General features: G+C 38.9%; 1 protein-coding gene across 1 annotated transcript in view; it reads left to right on the top strand.

Moving 5' to 3' along the window:
- The first annotated feature begins 301 nt into the window (after window positions 1-301).
- GRAP2 (GRB2 related adaptor protein 2) overlaps window positions 302-20,043 on the top strand; it is a 42,992-nt gene continuing 23,250 nt past the window's right edge. Inside the window, exon 1 of the mRNA XM_027680859.1 lies at window positions 302-419. The gene's annotated coding sequence lies outside the window, so the exon portion shown is untranslated. The remainder of the gene's footprint in view (window positions 420-20,043) is intronic.

The raw sequence follows: 20,043 nt of genomic DNA, 5'->3' as shown, positions 1-20,043 counted from the left end.
TCCAAAGGGGCCAGTGTTTTCCAGACAGATATATTAAATAACTCAGCATTCAGCAAGTTACGAGGTGCCCCAGCACAGCTGTAGCATTCAGAGAAACTGCTCTAGAGCAGTTTCCCTCACAGTCAAAGAATAAAACCACTCTAAGCTGATGAGCCACTCACAGGCTTGGTGAGCTGCCATGCCTGTGACTTCCTGTGTGGTTTGTGGTTTGCACCCTACTGGCTTGATTGGCTGTGCTTCAGGAGGGAGAGGCTGAGTTGCTGGGGTGAAGACTTGTGTGTCCCACATGGCTCCACAGACTCTGGCCCTTGCTAAGCATTTGTGCTGAAGACAGGTTATTATGAGACTTGTGCCATTCCCCCACCGCTTTGTCTCATCACAGAACCTGAAACAGGAAAGTGCAACCACCTGCCTCAAAGGTACAGATCTGCTTGGCTGCTTGCTTCTTTCACTATGAAGTTTTAAGGGTAGATATGTTGAGTAAATTAGTATCACATTTTCTGTGGAGTTAAACAAATAAGGTCTTAGCTGCAAGGCTTGAGATTCACTGTGTTTTCCACCGCAGGTGCATCAGGTTTTTTGCCTTGTCAGTGGGGGATCAGGACTGTGCTCAGGAGGAGTGTATTTATTGGAACAGAACAAAGAAAATAATGAATGGAGAAATTTCTTTTTATTAGTGAGGAGCACAAGAGATATCCAGATTTCCCAGAAACTTTAAGGTTGCTCTGGCAGAGATCAGACTATTGTGTCTCTGAGACACCCATTGTGATCATACCAAGAGGGGCAAGATGCTTAGAAAGAAAAATGCTTCTGGCAACTGAAGATCTGGCATTATTGACCCTCCTTTTGGTGTCTTCTGTGGAATGTGGTGGTTTCTTAAGGGGTCAGGCATGAATGTAATTTCTCCTCAATTGCTTTTTAATGTCCTTGTAAAGCTTTTTGATGCACTGTAAGCCTAATATGCAATATTGTTATGAGACATTTCTTTAGACTGGAGTGCTATAGAGCTGTATAGAAAGGTCTTGTGTGTGTTTCATGTGTGTTTGTGTACATAAAGTTCATAATAGTTGTCTTGTACGAACAAAAGGACATCACTCTATAAGGCACAGTAGCATCCTATCAGTACAAAATTTTCTTAGAAAAAACAATAATCTAAACTCTCTTCAACAGCAGTGGGATAATCTGTCCCTTTTATAATTGCCTGGTGAAAAAAGGTTTTGTAATTACTGAGCTTTTAGTACATAGGCATGACAGGAGGAGCTGGGTTTTGGAATAAGGAAGAGTTACCCATCAGTTATGTTTTGGTGTGGAAGATTGTAGGTGATGCAGCCATCCACTTGAAAGCAGAAGAGAGAGAGGCCCATGCTTTAGCCTCTTCTCACAGGTTTCTGAATAGGATGTAAAATCTGGCTATGATGTGATGGCGAAATGAGTTGTGGAACAGATATGGAGAAACCATGTTTCCTTAGTAGCAGCTCAGTGAAAAAATGTTGCAGTGAAGCAATTCTCTTTACTTTCCTATTTAGTGACATTTACTTCTACTTCTTTCTTACATTCTAGCTTGACAATCCCATGGATAAGAGATTAAGCACAAAATAGCAGGGTGTGTCATTCCCATTTTTATCAAGAAAGCAGAATAACCTGAAGATGGATGGAGATGCAATGTCAAATGTACACATCTAAACTTAGCATAGTTTGTTGTCTGGATTTTGGAGTTGCTTTCATCTCTACCGCTCCCTTCTGCACACATCTCCTAAACTAAGACTGAAGGATCTGCCTGGGCAAAACAGGCAACTTCCATAAAGCCAGGGCTCTGCTGCTCAAGTTAGTTTTTTGTCCTGATCTCTTACACCTTCTTGCATTAGTTTCCATAAGGTGTAGCGTGTGTGCAAGCTTGTCTGGTTTTTATAAGTTATAGCCATTACCTTTCTCTTCATGTTTGTCTTCCTTTACCTGTTCACATGGAATTTCTGTTTTTTTCCTCAGGATTATATTCTACTCTTGTAACCATACGCCAGTGCCCTCCATTTTTGCTGATTCAAGGGCAACAGCAGTGAGGTTGTAATGTCCTCTGCACAATGTTATACTTTGCTCTCCCCATCAACTTGCAGCTTGACAGCAGCTCTCTTTAGCCACAAGCAATATCTAAAAGTTTGGCAGGCAAGAGGCTGCTATTAAGCTACAAATCTGGAACTACTGCTGTAGGCAATCTCTTCTGGTTTATTTTTACGGTCTGACATAATGAAAATGGTCTTCATTCTCTTCCCTACGTTTCTTTCCCTAACAGTATTTTCACTTGAAATTCTCCTCTTAGTGGAGCTGTAAGATATATGTATATACATATACACCTTAAAATATACTCACTGGCAAGTTCAGTCTCTGATATTAGTTAGAAGAACCTACCTACTGGGGCGGATAAAATGCCATATGTTTGACAAGTAAGGAAATATTGCTACCAACAGTTGATATGTCTGTGTCTTTGGGGCTCATTTTAGTTTCTTTATCTTTTTACAATATAATAAGGCCCCGACTTCCACTACCTTTCTCCCTTCTCTCCAGAGTCTGCTTTTGGTTTAAGAAGAACATAACAATTCTATCTTCTTTCGGTTCCTCAAATGACTATATAGAATCATAGAATCATTAAGGTTAGAAAAGACCTCTAAAATCATTGAGTCCAACCATTAAGCCAGCACTGCCATGTTCACCGCTAAACCATGTCCCTAAGTGCCACATACATATTCAATATAATGATTGTCACACACTTGATCTAAAGCTCAGGGCTGACTACCAACCATATTCCAGTCAGCACAAATTTTATCCATAAATCCTGTGATATCTTTCAAAAATCTTTATTTTGCAACTCCATTGAAGGAGTCTTCTTAGTCTTTTCATCTTCGTTTCCCACCATTCTTTGCACATTTGGGCAGCAGGAAAGGAAGTATATTACCATCAGGGTTTATATGGCAGTAACTGTCTTTCCTGCACAAGCCTTTCATCTTAACGTCTACAGACATTTTTGCCTATTGATGGGCATTTTGCCCATTTGCTTTTAAGACAGGTGAGTGTGAATGCTCTCACTTTATAACTGTAATCAGGCCCAGGTACATGAGTGTGGTGACATTGAGATGACAGAAGCACTAAAGGTGTACCAGCCGAACTAACTTGACAATCTGCGAAAATGAATTGGTCCCCTGATGAGGAGGTTTTATGGATTTTGGTACCCCATTCCATTTAAATATCTCCATGTATGGCTGCACTGCACTTTTTCAATGCATCCTACAGTACAGAGAGGTGAAGTGACTTGCCCAGGGATGCACAGCAAAACTTTAGATGATCTGGGCTTGGAAACTGGATTCCTAATCTTTCTTCATCACCAAACAAGGCTGTCTTGTTTCTGCATTTTATAGTGATAATTTAATTTTAAATACTATTTTAAATGAGCACTTTTTTTAAATGGGGGAGAGAGACTTGCACAAACACAAGTAGAATTGGTAGTCACATCAGCTAGGCTAACAAACGTACGTACTATAGTCTTCATGGTTCAAAACACAAACTGAATCCCATGATACAACCATTCTAGTGGGCTGATGTTGTACTCAAATGCTTCAATGTTTGATCACTACTGTCCCAGGGATATTTAACTCAACCCAGCTGGGTAATCTGGGAGAAAGGAAGGGCATCTTCTTTTCTTTTGCTTTAGCCCAGAATGCTGTCTCTGAAGTATAGTTGCTGTAAACACTGTTTCTAGAAGGATTTCAGATATATGGGAATGAAAAAAAATTATCCTGGAAGGATCTGAGTTCTTCCCATAGCCATAACTTTTTTTAATTGTTCTGCTAATTAGAGAACCATGCTAAAGTACCATTTAAATAACATCTAAGCAGAGGAGACTAACCTTTGAAGAATAAGCTTGCTAAGAATGGACACATTATCCTGGCACTAAGATCAGACAGAGGTACTGCAAAATATTATGAGGTGAAAGAAAATTACTCTAATGCCTAAATGAACATTATGCGCCAATACATGATGAAATTCTTTTTTACCTCTCTTGGAACTCCCAAGATCCATCCTTCCTCTCTCTCCCCAACTCTAATCTTTTTTTACATGTGGCTTTATCTTTTCGGAGCAGTGTAAAGTACTAATAACATGCTATTTTTTCCCCGAGGCACTCTATGCCTTGTGTTCTCTAGTTTTTCCTTTCCCTATTTATTTTTTTTTTTATTATCTCATCATGAAAAATCCACCAGTAACACTGACAGTACAAACTTAAACCCCCAGAGCTCTGGCATTCCTTTTTTATTTTTAAAATCTAGCTACATTAATAACATCATGTTTCCAGGTCATAGGCACTCCAAAATACAGCTGAGTTCTGGCACCGGAGAAGCACTCCATAACCCTGCAATCTAAACAGGGATGTGAAACAACTTCTATAATTGTCTCTGTGCATAATCGTGCCCTGGTAACTGTTTTTCATGTGGAAGTGTATAGTGCATAAAGCCAGGACACTAGAGGCATTCTCTCTGAGCGTTTGTATATGGCATTTGCTGAACCACATCAGACTATTCGTCTGTCACATCCAGTATGCTCCCCAAATAGTAGTCAAAACATTGATTCTGAGAAAGGTGACCAAACCTTCTATCAACCAAGTGTGTAGAGCTTTACACGGGGATGGAACAAACATTTTCTAACTCTATCAGGATGATTAGTTTACAGTTTCAAGTGGTATTATCAAGTTTCAAGTTGTATTGTCATTACACTGGTTGGACTATCCTTTCTTGATAATTCTAACAGTGTAACAGATCTCTGAGATTAAATCCATCAAAGCAAACAAAAACAAATCTCCCAATCTTCTCAGCTGTCAAAAAGAACTGAATCTAGCCTGAAAATGCTTTCCCATCTTGAACAGAAGGTGAATCTTAATACACTGAAGCCATCAAGTACTTTCACGTTCTTAGTAGAAAAGGATGAAGCGACATGCAATATTGCATTGCCAAAATTTACATCAGCCTTGTCATAATCATGTCATTACCTTCAGCAGAGGCCATGTGCTGCACTTGCCTCCTTTGCCTACTGATTTGATACAGCATATATTGCTATCTCCTGTATACTAAGTAATGACACATGTACTACATACCCAAATGGTTTAACGCTACCTTCTCCTTTTGCTGTAATGAGCCCATTCAATAATGAAAGTCTCTGAATGTTTGTGTTGTCAGATTAGCTTTAAATGATGTTCAGGCAAACATTTTTCCTTTCCCACAACATCGCAGCAAGGCAGATCTCAGTGGGGCTGACACTGCTGCTCACAGTGGGAGTTTCATCATTCTGAGCAGCAGCTGCTTCACTCTGTTTCCAACAGAAGTGAAGCCAACTGTCCCTGCTGAAAGATGGTGGAGGCTCTACTATCTACTGAGAATCCAAGTGTGAAGTGACAAGCATTCTAAAAGGACCATTCTAACTGTCGGCAGCTCAGGTGTCTTGAAGTCTCCATTTGTAGCATCATCTGAAGGAATAAATTAAACACTGGGGGTTTTCTGAAGAGAGATTTTTTTGTAAGAAATATCATAAAGTTAAAAAATTCTCAAAAATCTTCCTACATTGTCTACACAAGATTTCTGTGATCTTTAAGTAGAATAAAAAGCTGGATTAACTAATCCATTATTAAGGCCATAGAAACAAGCAAAATATCAAACACAAAGTGTCAAGTTTCTTAAAAAAACATATTTAAGAATAATTTTACTTAGTAAACTAATTAATAGATTTAACTGTAACTTCTCAGGAAATTAATTATTTGCCCTTACAGTAAGTGCTGTAATTCTTAATGTATGCTGTGCTTCTCATACACAGCAAAACCACCGAATCTGTATTTTAAGTGCAAAACTCAAATTAGCTGTTAGTACGCAGACATGCCAAGTGCCTCCATAGTACATACTAATTAATTTTATTTTTATTTTTTAACTAGTTTTTGTCATTTTTCTGATTTATTCCCTTGACTGTTGAGGTCAATGTGGCAAAGAGGGTTGAAGCAACCATAAGATAATGTCTGTAGAAACTAATCATTCATTAATAACTGCAAATGCAGAATGGGTGTAGAAATATTTTCCTAAATCTCCAGGCTTCTGAGAGTCAGCTCTTTAAGCATCCTGAGCTTTATTATTAATTAGTCCTTTTACAGAAAGGCTTGAACTGACTTTCAGACACTGTCGACAGTGGGTGCTCTGCGCTGACAGAGGTTATGTCTTCATTGCCAAAAACAAGCAGTGCTTTAATATTCAAGCAGTTTACTCCAGGTATATTTCTCAATGTGCCGTCTCAGGCAGGAGAAACACAGGGGATTTTATAGCATTTTGGCTAGCTGTGGTCAATACAATATGCCTCCTTGGAAAGCACTCTAACAGGTACATCAAGGTAATAATTTCATTGGGAATTTAATAAGCAGTAGCTGTCTTTATTTAAAAATTTAAAAAAAAAAAAAAGAGACTAAACACATCAGTTCTTGAGGTGCAGACAACATCATAGCAGAAGAAAACCCAGACCTCAGCAAGCTCCATTCTAAAGAGAAAGGTAGGAAGTAGAAGGGAGGAAAGATTAAGGGCTTGTTTGAATGAGGATCTCTCCCAGGCAGTTGTTTCAGGACAGTTCTTCAGGTAGCCATTAGTACTCCAGAATAAGAATTCATTTTTCTGGCATGATTTCTATCACTGCAGTAGTGCCTCAAAGCTCTCCACACCTGCTTTTACCTGTATTATAACTGTCTTGCTCTAATAAATCATGAAGGGCACCGCTCTCACTTGAAGGATCCTTTCCTCTCCACATCCAGCTAAACAGTTTTACCATTCTATGCATACCATAACTTATAGAGACAGTGGGAATGGTAGCACACTTGTAGCCACTGCTTTGAGTCTTCTGAGCACTTTGTGATTTCAGCTGGTAATTTCAGGGAGATTTCTAAGGAAACCCTCAGTGTTTCAGGAGATGGTGTTAGTGACTCAGACAGAATTAAGCCCTTTCCTCTGAGTCAATGCTGAATGACATGCCCTAGCACATTTCTTGCACATGAGACCCACAACTGTAGGTTGATTGCTTGTGGTCATCAATTATCCTTCAGCTAATTGCATGAGCCTAAAGGCATTTTGCCCCTATGGCCCAGGCAGATCAGTTTGAGTACAGTTTGCCTTCTGCACATCTGACATTTTAATTTTAATTGGGCAGTTGTTGCTGCTGCTCCTAACCTGCTGTGCACTGCTGAAAAGTACTGGAGAAAGAATTTCATTGTTAGGTGAAGGGATGGATACAGAGTCAGGAAAAGCAGCAGCCAAACTGGAAGTACTCTCTAGGGTAAAGCTGGGGTCAAAGCACAGTCATCATATTTTAACATTAAGACTTACCAACTCAGCTAACCCATACCAGGGGTGTCCAGAGAAGTATTATTTTCAGTGAAGCTGCAGCAGAAAAAAAACAAGAACCATAACAGGTCTTCTTACTTAAAGTGCTAGGTAGTTTTAGCAAGAGAAGGCAAAGCAGCAGCTGTAATCCTTTCAAACACACCAGGGAGGAACTACAGCAGTGTGTGGCCCCTGCCAAGCACTGCTGCAAACCCCCCCACTGCAGCCTATCAGGATATCAGAAGTCTAAAGTGAGTCTGAATTTAATGCATGATTTATGAAATGCATTGAGAATCTCTTGGAGTGAACAGTGGTTATTTTCTTAATGAATTACTGCTATTTTGAACAGTTTCTGTTTGTATATTTAATTTTACTTTTTTTGTTTGAAATGCTCTTTAGCTTTTGAGCAGAATGTTCTTTTGAAATGTTGTTCCCCTGTTCAGTCAAAATCTTGGCATGACATTTTTAAGGAAGTGGTTTTGAATGCATCAACTTCTGTTCTGCAATCTTAGATGCTTAATTGACTTGAGCTTCAGAAACGCTGAGCATCTACCTCTCTCCTTTGTAAGTTGCAGAGATGAGCAAAGTCCAACCACCTTCAGAGAGAGCAACCAAGAAAACAGTATTCCAAAATTCAAAGAATGTTTTGTGGTTATTTGGAGATTAGCTTCTTTTACAACGATGATCACTTTATTAAATATAATCATTTTTGTAACGCTAAACTAAAAAGCAAGGTTCATCTTCAAAACAGCCTACCATAATCAAATACAGCAAGATATGCAATAGTAATGAATCTGAACATTGTAGTCCTTAAATCTGATCACAAGTAAATTAGATATAAGCAGAACAAACTGATAGAGACCGCAGCAGAAAATGGAAGTGCAGTGAGCATAATAGGGTTTTGATTTTTTTCACCTGGAAGCAGAATTGCAGTGTTGATAATATTTTTAGATGTATTCAATTTGGATAAAATTCACCTCATTCATCATGGAAGTAATCATATTAATCTGTGTTTTGAGGGGTGAATCTCCTTGTAGCAGTGTACAGGCCTTGTTTAAATCTTGTGATGAGTAATTCTTGCCACTGGTAGATTTCTCATTGCAGAACCCTTACCAACGTTCACAATGCATCTTGAAGGATGAGAGAGGCACAGTTCATACAGTTTGTAGCTCTCAAAACTTTCTTCTGCAGATTTCTAAAGTACGTAGAAGAGGAACACCTTCTTGAAAGTTGTATGAGGTACATGACATATAGTGTTTTCCATTGTGCCCAGTAAAGTAATTTTTTTTTCCAGTTTGGAATTTTCCCCTTCTTTCCTCTTTTGTATTGTTTTCTGAATTCCATCTACAAATAATCAGTTTTCTGAAGTTACATAATGAGGATATTTAAGCACACAGAGGTCAAGAAATAATGATTGTAAAGATAGCCTCATTTTAGTGTGTATTTTGATAATATGCAGCTGTATAATTGGAGTCTAGCACTGAAGTCAATATCATCTATGAATGTATATTGAAAGAAAATCTCAAATCATTTAATGCAGATCTCCTACCTAAATTATTTCCATATGTCTTTGATCTAGGTGTGTGCATAATTTATATAATTGCCTGAATGAGACTTGTGGATTTTTTAGAGTAGTCACTGTAGAAAAATGAGGTTACATTCTCATCTTGTGTGATTTCAAAGTTAACCCTGCTGTGAGCAGGGGCTTGAACTGCAGGATTGCCAAAAATCCCTTTTAATCTAATTATTGTATGATTCTATAAACAGCTCTGACCTGTTGGTTTCTGTTCAGAATACCATTTGCTTCACATAATTTGCCTTATGAATAGGAAAGAGTGAAAGAGTAAGGAGAAAAGATGTAACACAGAGCTATAACAACTAGTCCAACAGCCTGTCAATAAGACATCAATTCCCTGATTTTTTTTTTTTTTTTTTTTTTGCTTTCAACTCTTCTTCATTAGATGATTCTTAGATGACAACACTGATGTCAGCATAGCATATTCTGGAGCATAACTGTAGGAACAAATGTGCATGACATTTATTGCGTTGTGGAAGAAACAGCATACTTTCCTCCCCTCATAAAGCTTAATGTAATGTTGAATGCAACAGCTGACTGCTTTAAATATGTACACACCCATTTCTCAGCCTGACAACAAAACCAAGGTAAAACAACCATACTCTTATGGTTAAGTGAACTGGTGGGACCAAATCCAATTCTCAGGGGATCTGTGAACTGGTTTGTAGCTGTCTCCCCTAATTTCATCACCAGTTCCAATGGCTGCTAGACCTTTACCTCAGTAAGTGTGCCTTGGAGTGGACTCACTAACAAAAATTGGATTTTCATCTCATTCCATTTTATCTTCTGTACAAAGCCAATACAAGCACAGTGGATAAGTCGGAATTACAATAATATACCTGCAGTTGCCACACAAACAAATGTAAGAGTACATTTTCTCTAAACTTTTTGAACTAGAATTGCACTCACTACTTAATGGGACAGAATCTGCAATGACTAGGTCCAGTGTTTAGGCTTTCAGATAACCAAGCATACCAGGCTGAATATGAATGCAAAAGTCATGAATGTGCATCTTTGTTTTCATTAAAGCACTTTTATTTGGAGATTTAAGTACTGCTATTCAGTGGTTTGTATGTAAACTGTGTTACTGAGCAAAAAATGACTGAAACAGAGAGACAATGTCCATTCTATACTCTCTCATTAGGGTAAATTGAGTGTGGTATCAATAACTTGCAGACTGGGGGAGGGAGGGAGGATCTGCAGTGCTTTATGCAGTTGGCAAATCCTACCAACTTCAAGGATGCAATAATTTGGACATTAAAAACAAAACAAAACAAAAACAAAAACAAAAACAAAACAAAACAAAACAAAACAAAACGACAAATCAGTGCAGATTTGGTGATGCCCTTTACCTATGCAACGTGCTGCCAGTCTGTTCCTCTGGATGCAAATACATCATTAGCTCTGTAAAATACCAAGTCAGACTCTTTTTAGCTTGAGGCAAGGCACCAGCACTCTGCTTACCCCACCCAACTGATATTTCATCTCCTCAAGAATAAGTTCATGTGTGGCCCACTGATTTCATATTCACAGCGAGATTCTCTATCTTCAGTTTAAAGCACTGAGTCCTTATGATATAGCCTTGAATATCTAATGAAGCATCTTACGTTTGCCTCTCCAGCCTTGGAAAATGTCTTCTGTGAGGCATTTCACCAGAATATTTGTCTCCACATGGATAGGTACATTTTTCTTAAATGAGAGCTAAGTCAGTGTCTTTGTCCAAAGTTTCAAACCCAAGTGCTTGAACTGGGGCTCCTAAGCCTCAGAGGTGATCTCGTACATTAAAATGACTTAATGCTTAAAGTTACTAGATATGCAAGGATCAATCAGACTTGAGGGTGAGCTATAAAAAGTCAGACTCCCTGCAAACTTGCGCTTTGAACTGGAAGTATGAGCAGGAGTGAAGGAGCATAGTGTTAGGCCAGATCATGCTTTGAGAGGGTGCCATGTATCCTTTCCATGGAAATCTTTAAGTAGGTGGCTTACTGCTAATGATGTTTGACAAGTGTATAAATTCCAGCTTCCACTGGCACCTGTTCATGCTTATAGGTGATCCTTGTCACCCACATGCACAGAGCACACATGCATACCCATGAAGTGTACACAGACCAGCTCATTCAGATTTGTATTTGCCAAAGAAAACACAACACACACGTCACCTGAAGTATGCTCATGGGACCTCTGTTCCTCTGTTCAGGCATACTGCAAATGAACATCTTTCATTTATAATCAGATCCCTAGAGGTACACATGTTCAAATGCACTTTTGCTGAGATATGTTCAGGCTTGCATGTAGAATGCCTACTCTTGTATGAGGGTAGAAAAGGTACTTCACAGGATACTGTGTTCACCCACTCATGCAGGTAATACCACATTCTCACATACATGCAATCTGCTGTTTTCCCTGCATGTATTGTAGCAAATAATTTAAATCTCTTTCTTCCCATCCTGCTTAACATGCAAATATGGATAGCACATCAAGATTAGAAATAAATGTAGCAGAATTACTTCAGTCAACCTGAAATGTCGAATGACTCATTCACACCCTTTGCAGAGTGTTCCCTTTTTGCCACATGCAATCTACTGAGTAGTCTGAAGGCTGTGTGGTTCCCTGCAGCAGAGCAGTAATTGATTACTTGCGCACTGACAGAGTAGGACTGTGATTATTTTTGCAGAGTGTACAAGGGTTGTGCAGAGAGGTTCCAGTGAGCCTCACTGACATGATGGTGCCCATGCTGTGGGAAGGGGAAATGTAGGATGTCAGACTTGATCAACATATAAGGAACTTTTTGTGTTTAATTAAGTTTCAGTCTGCATGTTAGTTCAGTAACCAATATTCTTACATCATGGTATGACCCACATATTTTTATTCCAGATAATGAGAACCCATTCCAATTTTATAGAATTCAGTTATGGATTAAGATAAACAAGAATGTGTTGTTCCTAACTCAGAGTAAAAATGTCTGCATGTTAAATCATTCAGGAACTGCTGCTGCACTTATATTTCAGAGGTATCATAATCCACGTGAACTAAAAAATGCATTGACAAACATGAAATATGTTCCACACTTTTACTTAAAATGGTACGATCGCTGTGCAGAGAGAACCCCAGGAATAGTAACAAGCTGGCATTCACATTTGTCTTATAATGAGAAGAAAAGTTGGATTGACTGTTGGAGTTGCATCTTTAAATGTATGAATTGTTGTAATTGATTTCTTTGAAAACCCTTTCAGAACCATTCCCAAATGAGGAAGCAATGAGCTAACAGCAAATTTATAGAAAGACTGTTTTGTAGCACTTAGGTCTTGTAAAAGGGGTACTGTGTTTAAATGGAAGTTGAGCTGTGATGACCCATTAAGCAGAAAAAACCTAGTTAATACAACAGGGTGGCTCAGAAGGTAAAATATGCAAGTGGTGACATTATACAATGAAGGTATCACAACCGTGCTCATTATACCACAAAGCAGATACCACTAGTGGCATTTCAATTTCTCTGTCCTTGCTTAAATGTGAAGCTTTCTGTGTGTATCAGCATGTCAGTTCTTCTCAGAACAAAGGTGGCTGTTAGCTGAAATTATGTATAACATGTCCAAGATAAGAGGGCCATAAAAACCTAGTTATCAGATTTCCCATGTTTGTGTTTCCAATGTCATAGCTAATTGTATGTTGAACTATTCAGTTGTATTTCATTCTTTTATAAAAGCACAAGAGGAGAAGAAAAATATATAAGGGAAAAGAGGCAAGACAAACTTTTCAGCAGAAAAACCACAACTTGTGCAGTCAGATGTGATTTTGCACTAAAACAGATTTATGGTTAAAAGGATAAAGAAACTACTTTTTCTTACTGAGCTAACTGTAGTTTTATTTTGTGGAAAATCATACCTGTTGGCACACAATGTTATTTTAGTACTAGAATTCCAGATTTTGCACAATTATCTGGCAGGATTAATCTTAAAAAAAATAGCAAGGAAAATTGCAGTTTCATCACTGATCTTACTTTTCTTCACATTATACAGAAAATTTCATCAGCTGGCCTTATCAAAGAAACATGTAGTAGCTGACTAGAAACATAGTATTATGTACCCAGCAGTATATACTAGCAGATTTTCATAACATTTTGTTAACAAATCCGACTCAAATGTATTGCTCCAATACAGAGTCCAATATAAGATTAAAAACTATTTTTACTAGGTTGGATTAATGCTTTAATGTAATGAATTCTCTAGGTTGTGTTATGCCCAGAAATAAAAAAAATTATAGCCTTCTGTTGCATCTTTCATCTTTTACGTAGAAAAGGAGAGTTTGTAAAATGCTGTGGAAATGAACCAATGACATAAGGTGAACTTACTTGTATTTTAGCAGAAATATTGCAGATTTTTTCCTAGATTTCCATTTCACATTGCGAAGTGCATGATTGCACGTAGACAAAGGGAATTTACCATTCATATGCGCATCCAGTGTGTACTCATATGCAGACCCCTAAGAACACCGGAATTCCTCAGCTCTTAGTTACAGTGCAGGAGTGCAGATTTACAGAACAGGATGTTGGAAACTACTGTTTTTTGGAATCCTCTCTCTGACAGTCAAAGTTGGACATAATGAATCTTGAGTATTCTTTCCCATATTTAGATACCCAAATACAAGGAAAGCACCTTGGAATATCTTCATCTAATTGTAGGTGGGTTTTACTGTCTGTGGTTGGTTGTTTTTAATCAAGTCTGATAGAACCAGATTCTTGATTCTGTTTTGACTCTTTTGCTTTGGAAGTGACTTTTGAAAAGTCCTCCCTGAAAGGATATATGTCTGAAATATAACGTCACACCTCATCCCAGTCTCTTGTATGATTGATTTGAGAAGTATAATTCTCCATCTGACTTGCAGCTAGCAGAATTCCCCAGAGCTGTTCACAGCTGGTGCGATTCGGAGAAGCTTTGAAGGTTCTTGAAATTATACCAAAGACCAGTTTTAGGATAAGTAGTCCCAGGATTTCACAGAGACCAAACATTGTCTGATGCCCACTTGATCCCTCTTGACTTCAGTCTTTTAGTAAAAGTAGATCTTTTCAGAGGATGAAGATTGAAAAGGGCTACACCTGCATAAAGGCAGATGTGCATAGACGTGTGCATAGATTCCAGAACAAATTCAGAGATGTACATTTTGCTCTTTTTCTGGTCTACATCCATTTATCCTCCAATGAACCTCCAATATTAGTGCAAATATGCTAACCACACATGGTTCGTTGGTATATTGATATAGTGTATTGATAATAGTGGTCTGTTGCGGCCCTAAATTTTGTGAGTTCACTGAGTGCAAGCTGCACCTGTACACAGAAGCAGTTCCCTTGCTTACATACACATACATGCACAGTGGGAACAGGACTGGTTTTCTGATAACCGCACACTTGCAGTAGAACACGTACCAGTCAGTCCTCAAGCTTACCAAGAGAAGATGAGAAAAATTGAGAGGCAGTTAGCAAGATAAGGTATGAGGAGATTTAAAAGAAAGTAGCATAGAAGGAAGTGGCTACATTTTTCATACTTTAGTTGTTTGTCTGGACAGCTTGAGAAGGAGCTACTCGACAACTGTGCCAAAAGAGACGATTCAAAGCAACTTCCCATCAGGCAGCATTCCTCAAGTGTCTGCTCTTTAAGAGCAGTCAGGGAAAATTCGTTCTGTGGGAAGCAGTTAATGGAGCTGCATTACAGACCCCTTATTGTTCTGTCTGATAGAGAGACAGCAGGTTCACTTTGGCAGCTCCAGAGCACTGATCAGTTCAGATTAGGGGCACATCATCTGTCTGGCTTAATCAGGCATGTTTAGATATATTTATCATGATTAGAGGGGTGTAGTGCAGGGAGGGGGAGGAAATAAAGAGTAAGATTACTTTTCTCTAGCTTCAAATGGAGGCTTAGCAAATCCCACTGAGTCAATAGGTGCTCATCAAAGGCAGAATTTAAATCCCGGAAAGGAATGTTTTGTTGAACACTCCAGCATTGGATTCAAATCACTGAAGAAGAGTCTTCTTCTTTCTCTCACTTTCTTTCTCCCTCTACCACTTGCATGCAGCAAAGAAGAAAATCAGCAGCACATGCAACTCGTGATTCATCTAGATTTCCAAGTGAAGGCACAAATTGCTGTGTGGTGAACAGAGGTTTCCTTGACAGTGAGCTGGATCTTCTTTGATCTTAATGGCCAATCCTTAAAACACAGTTCATGGGCCTAGGCTGACAGAACACTACAGAACACAGCAGATGTGCTTCGGCTACATACCCTCACAGCAGCCGGCAGCACAGAAGCTGTAAGGCAGTTTTTCATGTCTGAACTCTTGGGCAGCAATGCAGCAGTTAAAGTAAGTCTATGGAAATCTAGAAGAATCGTTTGTTAGCAAAAAAAATTAAGTCAAGCTTCCCTTTCTCTGTTGTAATCTACTCCTTTCTCCTCTGCAGCTCCAGTCGGTTCTGTGACAGTTCAGTTCTTGTGATCTTGTAATTGCTGTCAAGATGATAATCTGGGATGTCACAAGCATGGCTCATTGTAATCACCATACAAATGCAGAAGGTAGAAAACCTGACTGACAAGAATCAAAAAGCTGCTAGTGAGACACTAATAATTCAGTGGCAGGATTTATGGAGTAGAGAATGTAGAAGAGAAAGTTGGCAGGTTTGGAAGAATTTGAAGAAAATATTTAATGACATCAAGTTTGCCAGTACTTCTTTAGAATACTGAAGTAGAGGATCATAGCCTTATACTCCCAAAGAAAAATCTCTTAGAAGCGCAGAGATGCTCCTCAGCTGGCATGGTAGGGGGTATATTTGGAGATCAATTAGCAGAATGACGGGAAGCATTATATGAATTAAATAGCAAATTAACACTGTTGTTCAGGATTAAAGCCACATCTCCTTGCGATAAATGGTGCTACGTTGATGGGACCAAGCAGTTAAAGTTGTACGCTCTCCTAGTGCAGGCACACCCATAGAATTGGAACAGTACTCTTACAGTTAAAGCTTATTCCTGTAAGAGAAATGGCTTCACACCTTTAATTGAAATAGTTGTACCACATGTGCAAGCGCAGTAGTCTGTAGTCATATCAGCTAAACTGACTGTGGTTTGTGAGGGTGATGGTGACAAGATCAGCACTAGAATAGCATAGCTGTGCAACTGATGCTGTTGACTGAGCTTTTTGAAAATCCTGGAACATGATCAAAGAGGACTGTTGCAGGTGAGCAACAAGGTACAGAGCTTTCAAGGCAATCTTTGCTAAGAGGAAGCATAGCAAATGGGGATCAGTTCATGGAGCTCTGCAGAGAAGCTTTTATAGCACTGCCACTCCTGTGCACTCAGTCTTGAAAAAAATAAGTGCCCACTAATGACCTGTCACTGCAGACAGCCTGAGCAGCTGTTTGCAGAGAGCAAAGCAGCGAGAGGATGAATTGCTCTGTAAGGAGCATATCTGAATGTGGGAACAGGAATAGATGGGAGATTGGGAGAGACTAGACAGCTTCCATTCATAACATTCAGCTTTATGTGGATTTACAGTCCTGATGCTCCTGAATCCACAGATGCTGAGTTATTACTTACAACAATTACTTACAACAATTGAAATCTCCCTTGTTTACACACTTTGACTTCTGTTTCTCTTGTTGGTGTAACAGGTGGAGAAGTAGAACCACATCTCTTAGTTTGCAGGATGCTTTTTAAAATGGTAATAAGTTTTATATCTCTCTCTTATGATTTATAACTTCCTGGACACAATTTATTGTTCTTCTTCATTTTCTCAGCTATTATTCAAGCTCCCTAGGGAAGTGGTCAGAGCACCAAGTCTGTTGGAGTTCATCCGTACGATGCTCTGTGAGCAGCAGGGAGTTGGACTCAATGATCCTTATGGGTCCCTTCCAATTTGAGATATTCTATGATTCTATCGTTTATTTCATCTCTCCATAACAAATGGAGAGACATCTTACAGTTCTCTCAATATTAGATTATCAATATTATCAATATTATCAATTTGCCTTTCTGGAGGCAAACTAATTAAGACCACAGGGAAGTAGTTTGCACTGAGGACTAACAAAAACTGGCCACTTGATTCTTCATATATTATCAACCCAAATAATTCATAGTAGGCAAGATATTTATGTGTTTTATTGAAAATAACCTTTTTTCTTTTTTTTTCCTTTTATTTTCTTTTCCCTTTTGTTTTCTTTCTGACTGCCCCCAGATAGAAACTAAAGTGAAAAAAGTGTCTTGGAAAATGATTTTTCTCTTGAAAATTTCAGCCCAGCAAGAAATTACTAAAATTTTTGAGACGACATATTCTTAGGCAGTTTTCAGGCATGTTTGCAGACACATCTATTTTGGGTCACTCACCTAAGTACAAAAGCAGGTATTTCTGTTACTTATAGCTGAAGTGTCTGGATGTTCCTTCATATGGTTCAACATAGCTGTGGTGAATGTATTCTGTAAGGTGAAGAGGTTAACATGTTACCATAACTGTGACAGAGGAGGAGTACATAGAAATGGAGAACAAACAAAAGAGAGTTATTCCCTATGCTATCCTATTTCCTATCCTTTCTCATTGTTGGGAGCTTGCCACTATTGAGTGTTTTGTTTATAGTATAGAAAGCCACATCTTTTATGGCTTGACATTAAATAGATTTAATATTATAATGGAATAGTTCTGGATACATAACAGGAATCCAGGCAATGACATTGTTTTGTGACATTGTCAGGCAGCAAGCACGAGTGACAACTCACAGCAGCGTTCTTAGATCACATCATGGTAGAAACAGAGAAAATAGGTCGTTCCAATGTGTAATATAATGTAATCTGTCATGCTGTCCACAGACCACAAGAATGCACATAGCTTAAAACCAAGAAAACTGTGAGGATTGGTGTCCCACCTGCCTGTACAGAAATTTATAATCCTGATGTATTGATAGGCACATGTAAAACTTTTCATGACATGACAAGAGCTAGCTGCTGTATTCTTCTTATGGCCCCCTGCTTTCTGCAACTGTATATTTTTTCAGCAAAATGTATTAGAGATTATCCTCTTCAAAGGGAGTTCTCATTGTATCTACGCCTGACTGGTTTGAGTGCTTCATAATTTTCACACTCCCCCTGTTTTAACTTACAGATATTCCAGGGAGATAATTGTCTCCCCAAAGGGCAGTGTGTGTGGGGACTACCACCTACCAGCCTGCTGCTGGACCAATTGTCTTGGACTAACACATGGGGGTGTTTTTTGGTGAAGTACCACAGCTCATAAGAAAGTATGACTTGGATCAAGTTACAGTTCCACACAGCACAGGATGCTGTGCCCAGCAACAGCAGTTTGGGGAAGGAGGGTAAGAGCAGGACAAGTAAATGTCAAAGCTTCTTCCCCTATGGCCTCCCAGATCCCAACACTCTTGGGAATGAACTCCTAGTGCTTATGTTACAAGAAATGATGGATAAAAATTTCCTGTTTACCTTTTCCATGATTCTTGTTATTTTCTACATTGTTTTTGCATTTATCCCTCTGGCAACTTTTTTTCTAGGGTGAAGGATCGTAGTCTAAGTTACTCTTTCCTTGTTCAGAAGCTTTCCATTCTTTTGGTCATCTTAAATTACTTTCTCTCTACTGTTTCTACTGCTATTGTCTCTGGTTTTGAGATGGAGGGATGAGAACTAGCTTCTGTATTCAAGTTACAAATATTCAAGCAGGTGCCCCAGGTATTTGTACAGTGACATGATGTTGCCTTCTGGCTTGTTCTCTGTCACTTTCCAGACACTTCCTAACCTGCCTTTTTGACTTCCACTCAGCTGACACTTTGATAGAACTATCCACAGCAACTCAAAGGTGTCTTTCCAGAGTGGTAATTTAATTTGTATTACCCTAGGGTTTTTTCTCATCAGTAAGTTTTGTCACTTCATGTTTTCCAGATCATTTATGCATACGTTTCCAAACTTTTAATCAGTTGTTAATCATCCATAGGACCTTCCCTCGTATTCTTTGAGAGCTTAAAAGGCTTTTTTAAGAGTCTTTGGTGAGAGACTTCATCAAAAAGGATTTAGAAATGCAAGTTTTGTATCAAGTGATCACCTATATTCACACGCTCATCAGCTCCTTTGAAGAACTCAATCAGGTTTGTGCAATATGACTCCCTTTTGCAAAAGCTATATGAGGGGGAATTGCTATGTTATTTCTCGCACATGGCCAGTAATTCTTTTCTTCATTATTCTTTCTACCAATTTCAGACATACAAAAATCAGACCTCCTGCACCTTTTGCATCCCCTCAAAACACGTCCCAAACACTGGCATTGTGTTTGCTGCTTTTTCTCCTAATACCAAGGCTGAGTTAGGTCTTGCATTGCATGCCACAGTTTAATTGTCAGCCTTTACTATTTCATGTTCAGTTCAGATTTCAGTCAAGATTTCTAAAATATAGAATCTTTGAATTTACTCTTGTTCATTTACTGACTTTTTTCCTAAAACCTTTTCTTCCAATTCTTTAGCTTGAAATGGTTCCCCCGGCTTTTTTCTGCAAAGAAAACCCCAGTGTGGGAACATCCTTACATCCCTATGGAAGATGCATGGATGCAGAGAATTAATTTAGCTTTTGTGCTTCGTTCTTATCTTCTTTGAGCATTCTTTTTACATCTCAATCATCCGTCAGCCTTACAGACACACTCTGGCAGGCTTCCTGCTTCTGTTGTCTTTGAAAATAATTTTATTACATGTTTTTATGTCTTCAGCTACTTGTTCCTCAAGATATGCTTTTCAACGGACTTATGGTTTCTCAGTTAACTTAGGAGATCTGTGCTTATTTCTGTTTTCCTTATTTGGGTAGAACTTGCACTTTTTGAGGGAGAGCACCCTCCTTTATTCATCTGTTAAACCACCCTGGGCTGAAGCAGCAGCAAAAGGCAGGTCCTTTTGAACTAACACTACCATTTTAAATATGCAGTATACCAAATATTTCCAGCATTGGAGACTGATAGTTGTCCATGCCTCAATGTGTCCTGTGACAGACACTATTATGTGCCACTGTCCCCCGTGCCCACTCCTGACTGTCCTCGTCCACACGTGGACCCGTTACTGA

The sequence above is a fragment of the Neopelma chrysocephalum genome, unplaced genomic scaffold (genome assembly GCF_003984885.1).
Source record: "Neopelma chrysocephalum unplaced genomic scaffold, ASM398488v2 Primary Assembly neopelma1_59, whole genome shotgun sequence".
Lineage (NCBI taxonomy): Eukaryota > Metazoa > Chordata > Aves > Passeriformes > Pipridae > Neopelma > Neopelma chrysocephalum.
Note: the sequence above shows the minus strand (reverse complement) of the source record. Positions and strands in the feature narration are given on the sequence as shown.